Here is a 13,326-nt window from a genome sequence, read left to right on the forward strand (position 1 = left end):
AAAATTAATATAACTTTTCTAGTAGTCCTATGTTAATAGATTGGCAAGGGTACTGCTACTCTTAGGAATATCTTCAAATGATTTTAACACAAAGCAGCCTTTTTGGTTAATGAGCAAATTACAGCCAGATGTTTTAAAATGTAATTATCAATTTCATATAAAACTCTTTGCTCAAATTAAAAGAGACATTTTAGATTTTTAGATATAATATTTATTCATAACCTCATTAATATACGCGAAACCTGTAATCCAATCAAAAGAAATTGATTGCCTGACCGCGCACTAATTGCAAGGTCATTAATAACTCACAATGACACCGGACGCGCAACAGTGACTTCTGCGCGCGCGTGCGTGTATAAGCTACGCGTTATGGCAACGCACACGCCTAAGCGATGCCGTCGCGCTTCTGTGATTGGTAGCTCTTGTTGTCGGCGCGAATGTTATATTCGCCTGGTTGATTTTTTTGTAGGGTAGGTTACAACAATGATTAAAACTGGTTATATTTAACAGCGTTTTATGGCATAAAATAACATAAAATGCCATTTTGATTTGTTCAAAATATTAGATACGATGGTGCGCAGTTATTATTGTCTAATAAAGTTTCCTTCACAACGTTTTAAAGGGCTTACAAATGTTACCAAAATATTAATAAATTTTATAAGGCTTTTCACGGCATTTTTATGTTTTTAAAAAGTTGCAAAAAGCTTTGTTCTTAATTTATTTGATAGGGGACAAAACATTATTGTTGTTAATGTTTAGCAGGAATTGTTTTACAATAAAATTTAGACAACACTGTTTTTACTCTTTGATAATAGCCATTTTAAAATGTTTTACATCTTTCATAGACCTGACATTTTATATAATTAAAACGTTATTCCTTTTTGGAAAATTGTTTTATAGCGTTTTAATCACGTTGTGTTTGCTGGGTAGCTTTTTGATAAGCATTTGGTTTTCAATTAGTTATATTTATATTCTATCTTACAATGTTTTGATGTTACGTAAATGATCGAGACCTCCAGCCTCGACAGGTAAGGCGCTGCCATTACTGTTGTTTTGCATAAGCACCCTTGTTAGCATAAAAATACAAAGAAACAAGCAGAATAGAAAAATTACAATACTGAAAAGAAACCATCTTTATTTTTACAGCCACTTAATATGCTCAGGTTTTTATATAATATAGCGGATGATACGTTTATTATACTGGACAACAAATTATTTTTTTATATCAAGAAACCATGTTCTACGAGCCCGACCGACCCAGTTTTTTCCTAAATTGCGAAACATATTTTTTCTGAACAAATGAACGCCGAACCTTATTTTAAAAATCTCAGGAATAATTTTTTTTGATATTCCCAATATTGCAAAATATTTTTAAATGTTGGTGATTTGGGGGGTCATTTGCAAAAACAAACAAACAAACAAACAAAAACAACATCAACAATAACTACAACAACAATAACAACAAAACGACCGACTGACAGTTCATATGTTCGCCCGCCCGTAGAACAGGGTGGTTTTTTTTTTGTCGCGTAATGACAATATAAACAGAAAATTCACGTTATATTAATCTTACATTAAACGAAGGTTTGCGAGTCCTTTGAAAGTATTCTTTGTGATCTGCTGAAGACCAGTGTTCTGCAATAAACTGAAATAAAATACAAGAAAAGTATACTGACTATTTCTTGCACCAAATAATTATGGATATCAATTGGTGGGAAAACAATCGGTGGGTTTCATCAATTAGCATTACCTCTCAAAATAATAATAATAATACCCACATTCCAAGAAATTTACTAAGTTGTCATCATATTAATTAGCTAATAAAGGTATTGTTTTTAGCCGATGTCGTGCATCTATCGTCTCATATAACACGGGCGACATCATTATTTTAAGTAAAAGAACAAGGCAAAACACTTCAATTCAAATAAACAATTTTTATATTAATCATAAGTATACCAAAATATATATCAAATTAAGGGTAGACGAGGTATTGTTGGTCAAAGCAACCTAAAAATCGATTTTCGTTATCTAGATAAATATATTATTGAAAAATAACACATTGATGTTTTGCAAAAGTTCATTCTACAAATCGTATACTTGCAAACTTGCTTAATTTATTGTTGTTAATGAGTTATGTACGTTTTACAAAAGTGTTGTTGTTTCAGCCCGTAACTCAAGAACCGCAGCACCTATAAAAGTATATCTGTGATATTTTAATTCTTCTACACGCTCGCTATGAATTGAGCAATGCAGTTTTTGCCAAAGCTCACTGCCATTCGTAAGATGCTGTGAACTACCAAATCACAACAGTTTAAAATAATTAATAACCTTAAATCCCACGTTTTACAAGGAATTGCCTAGGGCTTAGAATCGATCAGTTCCGTGTTTGCTCTTCCGATTGGTTCGAATAGCGTGTATGAGTATCGTGTCGACACGCACGCACTAAAGTGTGTGAAATCGCCATAATCATATCATATCACACGGGTAAGAACCAATAAGATTGCACGAACGTTCGTAAGTGTTTAAGGGGGTACTACACCCCTCGATAAATTTGTGTTTATTTTTGCATTTTCTCAAAACTAATAACACAGTGGTAATAAAGTTATGTATATTATAGGGCAAGAGTCAATTACTACACTGGAATTTCAGTGACCCAAGATAAGCGGTTTGTTATTTATGATAAGAAATAAGGTACCACTAGGATGTACCTCGTTTCCTATCATTATGAACCGCTTGTCTTGAGTCACTGAAATTTCAGTGTAGTAATTGGATTCCTTGCCCCAATAATATACATAACTTTTATTACCAGTGTGTTATTACTTTTTGAGAAAACTGCAAAAATAGTCACAAATTTACCACAGGGGTGTAGTACTCCCTTAAGAATAAATATTATCGGACATAACATTTAATTCAAAATTAATGAATCGAAGATATTGTACTTAACAGGAACATCCGTAAAGTAAGATTTTAAAAATACTTACAGCATTTTTAAAAATGTTAGAGTTTCAAAAGTACCGCTTGAGAATGCCTTTAAATTGTTGAATGAAAGATCACTGAAATATAAATTGATGTTAAAGTACATAAAACCCTCATCATTTATTGCGGTCATGCAAACTACAATTACATATAACCGTATAAGAAAAAAAAATCCAATATATAAAAAATAAAATTTACTATCGCTCAAGGTTGCATTTTATTTGAGTTCAATGAAATTGATCAAACAATAATATTGTTGTTGAGAAGAGGAAGGGGGGGGAGAAGGAGAAGAAGAAGAAAAAGAAGAAGAACAAGAAGAAGAACCAGAAGAAGAAGTAAAAAGAAAGAGTAAAAAGATAAAAGAATACAACCTGCATTCCAATCAAATGAACATTGGCAAAATCTTACAGAAATTCAAGTTGTTCAAGACCAGCAAATGTTTTCATAGGAATCTCCGTCAAGGTATTGTTCCTTAAAACCCTGCAGATAGTGGTAAAACACAACACAAAGATGTACGATTTGAAATTACTTGGTACTCTAGGTCGGTAAACATGATATGAGTGAGATTTAATCTCTCCCTAGAAAAGTCCTTTTCAGAAGGCTGAAAAGGACTTAGGCCTCTCTTGCCATTTGTTTTACAATTGCGGTCAAATACCCGTCATTCAGCTGAAAAAAAAACATGGCTAATCCAGTGTTATGATCTAACTACTGGCAAATGTAGGCAATGGGCGGCAATTAAGACGCGGAAAGAGTATGAAGTATAAAGCAATACAATAGAAATAATCGGAGACCTAAATAAAAATACTTGTTGGCGTCTGACATCATCTCAGAACTCAAACTCAGAAACGATGTGTTTACGTCGTGGTGAGGGAAACATCATGGGTAATTTTGAACCTTCAAATATACAAATCGTCTCAACAGTTATAGGTCGTAATTGTTTTTTTTTGAAAGAACCATGTCAAGAAAAGATGCTTCTTGCCTTGTAAAATTGTTCGCAATTTCTCTGCAATTTCTTTTCCCCGATGAAGGCACTGTGAATAGTCGATCATCAAACGCAAGGCGGTCTGTCTTAGTTCACTGTCCAAAATAGGATGTATCTTATTCAGCGTCGTCCTTGATCAAACCATATCACATGTTAACATCAAAACGAAATAAATACCAATAAATGAAACTCTATTTTCAAACGCAACGCTGGCAAATATTGACGTTTCGGGTCTGCTGTGACTCGTGGTGAGTGCAGCACCACTTGACAGCACCGGAAAGTTTAACTTTATGTATATCTTCAAGTCAAGAAGTTTCATAATGATCTGATGGGTTCTCAGGTCTCACCAAAGATACTGTGCAAACGTGGCTTCCTGTTCTTAACAGGAAAAAAACCTTTTTAGGCATTATTGACACGGTGACATTGTTGACATGGTGGTTTCCTTATCCCTGACTCCGCGTTACAATACACCGCCTTTAGTAAACAGCGGCACACTATCCACGCAATGTATTCTATAGACATTATTTAAATGACTACTCACAACCACTGCAGATTATCAAGGCCGTAGAATGCTTCATTCTCTATGTTTGCCACAGTATTGTCACTTAAATATCTATAAAGCAATAATGATAACAAAGCATGTCAAAATAAATTCATGACAAAAAACAAGCTCGTAATTCTTCCATAGACTTTATACAAGGGACAGCAGTTACAATCACCCATATATCAATGTGTGTGTTATTTATATTTTGATCATCAAAGTGGCGCCCAAGTGTAGAGCTAAAAAGGTCAACCTAAAATACCCTATATTGCAAAGTTGTTAAAGGGGTTATACACGGTAAGGCGCCAGAAACAAATTTTGTTGTTTTGTTGCTTCGATTGATTTCATAAATAGTAAGGATCGACCAAGCATCGATAGTCGAACAAATTTGTTTCTATATGCCTACCCTCACACATGTCCCCGGTGGTATAGGGAGGGGTATGGGATGGGGATGGGGGGGGGGTCCGAATCGACCAATTCAGCGTCGCTCCGGCGTCCTTTTCAGACAAAGAATGTAAAAAAATAAGTGGTATTTGTGCAATTCCGCGCTCATTTCTTTCAAGAAGGGAGGGGAGGGAGCATTGTGTATGCTTGGCCCCGGGCGCTACCCATAGCTACCACACTGATGTCGCCGGTTGACCCACAATCTGAAAAGGGGTATGTGCTTGTGTGTGAGGGTGGGGGTGAGTTTGGGATGTGTATGATTTTGATGTCGGGTTGTATTGGCGTATGCGTGTCTGGAATGTGATAACGTGTATGTATTTAATTTTGGCGACTATGTTAAGCATTTTGAAAACTTATTGTAAAGGGTCGGATTTACCTTCTGCTGCCCCCTGAACATGGTTATCCGATTGGCCCTTGCTCTCCGAATCGAGGTGTTAAGCCCCCACTCGCCCGACTGTAGCGTAAGTGTTTTCAGGAATTATCGTTTCATGTTTCTTGAGTATTGAATATTTGAATGCTAAAGTGTGGTAAAATTAAAACAATAAGACGCGTCAAAGGACGGTGCGTATTGTAATTTATACCAACTATACCAAGTCTTCTTATTTTTTGTTTGTTTATTAATTTGTGTTCTCTCATTGTGACCCACTGTGACCAGTGGTAAATCCGACCCTGTACATTAAAATAATACATTAACATACAACATTCGTAGTTTTGTAAAACGCTTGAAATGGCCAGCTTTAATGCTTGGTACTTCTGCTCCAGACAATGTCCTATGAATAAATAACAAGAAGAGAACCATGTTTAACCGAAATCGTGCTCTTCAGTTTGCAAGGCTACAACAAGAAGGTCTCAAGAATAATGTTACCAAATTCAATCACGTCAAGAACACAAAGACTATGTCTCTCGCCTTCTTTCTCTGTCGGTTTCTTACGATCACCACTTATGTGCAACTTTATTCGGTTTGGCGTCAATACTGGCACCTTCTGGGCATTCTCTGAACCGAACGCCTCTTTTTGATAAGGGGGATGGTGTTGGAAAAAATTCTTGAAGAATAGTGAAGCCAGCACCTTTTGATGACAGAATAAGTTATTGGTACCAATGCGCGCTTTTAATTTAAACAGAACATCTTGCCTTGTAATACTAGTGCAATGCATTAACCACCTCTGAGACACGCTGGAGAAGAGCGCGATGTATAAATCTATAGATATTAGCTTCGAATGATGTTCGTCGCATTCCTATCGGAGTTCATTATAACTGCATCAAATATAATTTGATGGAAAATTTGATTTGAAATTTCTAAATGGAAACCCTAACCTTAACACTACCCTGTGCATTAAATTGATAGCGTTATTTTATTTTAACAACACTTTAAAAACGTGTCACCACGTCGTACTTTGGTGTACTTACAAAGTGTGGGTTTTGAAGGCCATATGTGTCAAAACAGAGTTCCAGTCGCCTTGGCATATCGTTTCAAAATTTCCTCTGTCGTACAAGCAGATGCATACGTCTGGACACTTTCTTGCCACTGCAAAAAAAAAAAAAAAAAAAAAAAAGGGGGGGACAGCCACATAACAAACATCTTGCTTATAGACCACTTGGCATGTGACGTCATTGCCCGGCATTATGCGTGATGCGTGCGAATTATGGCAATTTCCATTGTTCTTTGCCCTGCAGTGTGCGTACGCATCGTAGTTTGCTAAGGGCACGTGCATTTTAAATCGCCCGCCACATTTCATACAGTACAAGAAAGGCATTGAACAGTGTAGCGGCTCGTTCAAGCATATCGATAGCCGAGTCCCTCGCATTTGTTGATAAACAGTGATGTCAAGTGGTCTATATTTTTTCGGTCTATATTATATTAAACAAGAGGCTTAAATCTTTGGTATTATAAGCTAGGATAACTTATTGTCATACAGATATTTTCATTCTATTTTCGTTGCGCCCGCACTGATTTCGTTCCGCTGAGTGACACATGGAACGATATCGGTGTGTATGAATAATGCATGATCCTGCATTAATGTTGGCGTGACGGATTTCATTGGTCAGAAGCAAGCATAACCTCTTGAATGTTGCATAAAATAAACGACACGCCTTTGATCGTTAACTTTGATTTGCATAATGCATGTTCGGGCATTTTGTTCTTAATGCTAATCCATACAACGTAATTTGACGTTGACATAACGCTGTAGCAATGTCAAAGTTGTAATATAAGCTGTGACAACGTTGTGACATTGTTAAATAACGTTGTATGCCAATAGGGTTTGGCACTTCCAATCGGCAGTGCCTGGCAATAATAATACAATAATAATAATATTAATAATAATAATAATAATAATAATAATAATAATAATAATAATAATAATAATAATAATAATAATAATAATAATAATAATAATAATAATAATAATAATTTGCTTAAAAGTTACCTTTTTCAGAGTCATCATTGAGCAGCGACGTAGCTTGCGACACCATCACGGCGTCTTCATTCAGCGTAGTGATGTATTGTTTACAATCCTCCGGTCACATGACCACCCGATGGGTGGTCAAGTGTCAACAGATCATTGTAGATGGCGGGCAGGTCGTATCGGCATCCCTGTTGAGCGTGGGCTTTTGTGTCTTTATCTCTATTGCTTCCCTGATCTTCCTGTTCCAAAAATGGTCTTCCCTGCCGATAACTTCCACATCTTCAATACTGGTAGCACCAAGGTCACCATATATCGCAAACCAACGCACACTGACCAATACCTGAACTTTGACTCGAACCACCATCTGGAGCACAAACGGTCAGTAGTTAGAACGCTTATGGACAGAGTAGACAAACTAGTCACCACAGAGGAGGACAAACAACAGGAAACGAGCCATGTAAAATCTGCACTCAAGGCAAACGGCTATAAGTCCTGGATGTTTAAAACCCCCAAACCAAAGAAAAAGAAAGATCGTAAGGAAACAACCGGACAGTATGAGCGAAAAATCAATGTTCCGCTGCCATACATCAAAGGACTTTCTGAGAAACTATCCTATGTTTTCCGTGACCACGGGGTCAACGCTTACCACAAACCGGTCAATACCATCAGATCTTTCCTAGTACATCCGAAGGACAAAACCCCCAAAACCAAACAAATGTGGTGTAATCTACAAAATCAGTTGCCCCGATTGTGACAGCACTTATGTTGGTGAGACAAGCAGATCTCTCGGCACCCGTTTCAAAGAACATACTAGAACCACCACCCCCCGAACAGCAGTCGGTGACCACAAAGCTGATCATAAACATGATATCAGTATTGAAGATGTGGAAGTTATCGGCAGGGAAGACCATTTTTGGAACAGGAAGATCAGGGAAGCAATAGAGATAAAGACACAAAAGCCCACGCTCAACAGGGATGCCGGATACGACCTGCCCGCCATCTACAATGATCTGCTGACACTTGACCACCCATCGGGTGGTCATGTGACCGGAGGATTGTAAACAATACATCACTACGCTGAATGAAGACGCCGTGATGGTGTCGCAAGCTACGTCGCTGCTCAATGATGACTCTGAAAAAGGTAACTTTTTAAGCAAATGTCAAACATGACAGAGTCCAATATCAGTAGCCATGCTGCTGCTGCTGCTAATAATAATAATAATAATAATAATAAGAATAATAATAATAATAATAATAATAATAATAATAATAATAATAATAATAATAATAATATATTTACAATTCCTACCACAATCGTATTCATCGTCTCCATAAATACAGTCATCATTACCATCACAAACAGACTCCATGGCAACGCAAGACGGTGGATTAAGTACTGAAACCCGTGTACACAAATGTTTGCCCGGACATAATACGTAAGCTGCAAATCAATACACCAATCAATTGAAAAGTCAGTCAATCAACGATGGGTTCGCGTTTGTAGTTGTATATTTTATCACTCATACATAAATTCTAGACAGTTCATTGGTTGATTGCCATTTATCATTTTTACCATTAGCCTCTCCATGTGCAGTCCCAGAACAACGCCAAATATGGATTAAAAAGACCTTTGACCTTGGATGTACAACAGCATGTTATGATCTAATGGGAAACTGTGCACATCAACAAACACCATTTCTATCAAAAAGGCAACAGCCGATATAATTTGAAACCACATAAATTACTAGAGTTGGTTCTTCTCTTGGATTTGGACCAAGCTTTAGAATATCGACTGTTGCGTTTTGGAATAAAACAAAGCAGAAATTTATCACCCATTGTAAAAGATATGGCACATGTACCGAATACATGTACATACATTGGCTGACCTTGTGGATTTCCTGGCCCAGCCATGCTAACCACATAAGGAGATTATACGATTAACCTAGTGCAGCTATTGTCATAGCAGGGTATTATTATGTAATACTCCTGATCCATATTTGGCGCTCTCTTGGACTGATGTGATAGTTTTTACCATCATCGTGATGCGCCGTAGTGCGCCTGCCCCAAACCGTGCGCTGACTCTTAGACTTGCCGATTTAGTTATGGGGTGGACCCCAAAATGTGAAGTATATCACGGCAAAACATGGTGTTATGTTGATGAAAAAATATATTTTAGTAATAAAATAGTATTTTAGTAATAAAATTTACGGCTCGTGGAATGGAACAGTCCACTATCAGTATACTATCAATGGGTATGGGAGAACTATTGTGCGGTTTGCTTTGTACGAGCCAGCTACACGGTGTTTCTGAAAGAACTGTACGAGGCCGGTCGAGTGCAGTTCCGTCGGAACACGCTTTTCAATACGGTATAAAGGCTAACCTCATCGTGACATTATCAACGCAGCAAAGTTCATGTCCCATTGAAAAAGCGTAACTTTAATATTAATTATTACTATAATAAAAAATGACCGAATATTTTGTTTATTGGGCTATTCCAGAAAACAAGTGCACATCGACTATACAGCCTGTCTCAAAAAAAAATTGTGGAAGTGAAAAGCGCCCTCTATGGCAATTAGAAAATACCGTTGTGATACGATGCTTACATCAACGTCAAGGTCGTAGTCTTAGCTCTCAAATGCCGTTTGTTCTGTTCAATTTGTTTAAGCAGTAGTTTTACTGCTGATATTAACCGATACATCATCTTATTGTAAGGTTTAGTGGTAAGTATTAACTGACATTCCTCATGAAATAATAATGTGAATTAAACAATCGTTAGCTTGTTTTCGTTGTTGAGTTCAATCATGAGGGATTCAATCATGTTTCACTGCGATTGTTCATCACCGTTTAACATATCGAGCGCGTTTGCGTGATTTAAAGCTGCCCTCGCGAAGTAAAGTAGGCGGATGACGTGGACGCGTCGTCGTTAAACGGTGACAACGGTGCAACATGATTGAATCCCTAATTCATATACCCAAAAATTAAAATGTTTCCGACGGACAATTATTTCCTAGACACCCTGTAGAACAATTAGTAAAACACACCTTTTGCTCAAATATATTTTAAAGGATTGATATGGACTTGTCAACACTTCAAATCTATAGTGGCATTACAATAAACATAATAAATGCGTTATGTAATGCTTACTTTTAAAACACAATGTATTATTTAAATTTTGAGGATTTAATATAAGTAACGTAAAAACTATTAAATTAATTCTTGTACTATTGCGCATTTTAAATAAACATCTAAAAAAAATAACTAACCCACCTTAAATAATGACCATTAATCAAGATGATTGTATTACAAATCTGTAAAATGCGTTGGAAGCAGAATTTGCACATTTTGACACCTCATTTGTAGCGATTGATTAACTGTTGACGTCACAGCGTACATTTAAATCAATGTAGCCCAAGATTTGAAAGTTGCAGTAAATTCTATTGATTTTCAGTGTAATGAAAGGAAATCTGTGTAATGATATCTGAGTGTTTTTGTATTGTAAAAATTTGTTTGTAAGTGCAACTTTCAAATCTGGACCTTACTACATTAAATTGACCGGTGTTTTGTTGTTTTATCGTATCAAATGAGGTGTCAAAATGAGCAGAAATAAATTCTGCTTCTAACGTATTTTACAGATTTGTCATACAATAGCCCCTTTTTGAATAATGGCCATTATTTAAGGGGGGTTAGTTAATTTTTTTGAGATGTTTATTATGTCCACATCACTTCATTACTGCCAAGCACTTTAAGGATCATTTGAAATCCAAATAAATAATAAAAATAAATGTACTTAAATTTGTTTAAATTACCGCAGTGTCGTTCGTCTTCGTCATTAAATGTACACTGTACAATTCCATCACATACTACTTCACTGATTATGCAGAAACTGCCCTTGCCACCGCAACTGAATTCATCATCCATACACACATCTGTTAATAAATAATAATAATAAGTTATGTAAAAACTAAAATCGGATATCATTATATTGATACATTGATTGTAGAAAATAAAATAACATATCAATGTGTCAGAGCTATTTTTTAAAAGTCATAGATCATTGAATTTACAATGACAAAACAGGCGAAAATTTAAAGAGAATTGACCATTGCTCATTCTAGTGATGCTAGTATATAGACAATATAATATGTGCTTTTTCACTTATATTATATCGCTATTACAAATTCAAAGAACATAAACATAGCACACATTACGGTTGAGGTTAAGGTTTGCTTTCTTGCCCTGCGGGGCCCTTATATTGGAGTGTTTAGTCGTCGTATGGGAGTCGTAGGCCTCGGGACAAGCCCCTGTGGCCTTTATAATTAACCCCTTAATTCCCCTCAGTCTTCAAGCCCTGTTGGATATCCAAATTTAGCGGTTAGTGGTTCTTGTTATAATGTAACGTAGCCATCCCATCCAGCCCATACCTCATCCCGCTCTTTCACTTATGAAAATACTATTTTCTATATTATATGGCATCAAACACTATTTTATAGGCCATACTCCATATAGTTCAGCTATGTTTGAGAACCACTATAGTCCAACTGAGGGCGTTATCCAAGCTGCTATTCTACACTGCGCACCACAATAGGCTAAATAGACACCTTGTCATCGCTAGACAACAGCTAAAGCTATCGTTAACAAACACGCTTTCGACCCGGCATTCGATCCGGCATTGCCCTGATGAATTCTTATCCTTTAAGCGCACCAGTGTTTCTATTATGTAAACATAAATGTTTATTCATTTTAAAAAACAACTTTTTAATGAATATCAATGAACAGAGTAATTTAAAGATATATTGAAACTAATTTTAAATAGCAACATAAGCTGTTTTATAGTGAATTAAATTAATTTACAAGGAAATTAGATATAAAAAAAAATCTGGAAACGCTCCTTTTGTTAACTCTACAGCGCAGACGTCGTTTTATATCAATGTGGATTACTAGGTTCTTGTAGATATAGGTCTACAGGTTTTGGTGAAATTAAGTTGTAATGTTTCATCATTGATACTACAGGGTGTTCCAGAATGATTTATACCGTATTTGAACAAAATATCAAAAATATATAGTCAATAGTGCAATACAATAAGAATGTCTCCTACTTATTCTGTGACTTTAATGGAAATAGCTTGATTCGTTTTGGCGTGACATTGCTATTACTGAAAATGGACGAAAATTGCATGTGTGTAATTTACAGAACAAAAGCATCACAACCCATGGATCCTTTATCACCATCGTCCGGCCGCACTGTGCAATATATTGGAGAAATCGTACATTCTTTTATAGGTAATACACCAAATTAGGCACAGATGTAGAGCGCACCACGCTGAATAATTCTTGATGTAGGATTAAGTGAAACATTTCAATATGACTTCAGATATTTAGGTTGAAAAACATGCTTTTTATGTGATTTTTACCACAATTTTTACCTGGAAATGTCATTATTACAGAGCGTCCGCAGTAAATTTTAATCTTCTCCGTTACGTAGTTGTGGGTTTGCCAATATACCGTGGACATAAATACCGTACATGCTGTGACACTAAGGAAAAACCTTCTTTATACTTTTATGACAAATCCATCTTTACCGGTATTTCAAATGATGAAACTCACACACCGCAATAATTGTCTTCAAAAGTGCCGCCAAAGAAAGAACGTTTAAAGTCACTCAAGCGTAACAAATCCTTTATTCCATACAAGGATTGCTTCGTAACATCATATATAATCGATAGATATCGACTATTTAGCAGAAGTAAGAAGAGGACACAGAAAATATACTGCATAACATTTTCCAAGTAATTTTGTGCTGAAAGGTTAGTAATTTTACAGGTTTATGTAATATCCTGTAACTTCTATTAGAAACGTCCAATATTATTTCTAAAATCTAAAATTTTGATATCTGTAAATTTTAGAATTTAAAACAATAATACCAATGCGCTTAAAAAATCAACTTTGCCGGTATAAATCATTCTGGGACACCATGTAGC

The sequence above is a fragment of the Amphiura filiformis genome, chromosome 10 (genome assembly GCF_039555335.1).
Source record: "Amphiura filiformis chromosome 10, Afil_fr2py, whole genome shotgun sequence".
NCBI lineage: Eukaryota > Metazoa > Echinodermata > Ophiuroidea > Amphilepidida > Amphiuridae > Amphiura > Amphiura filiformis.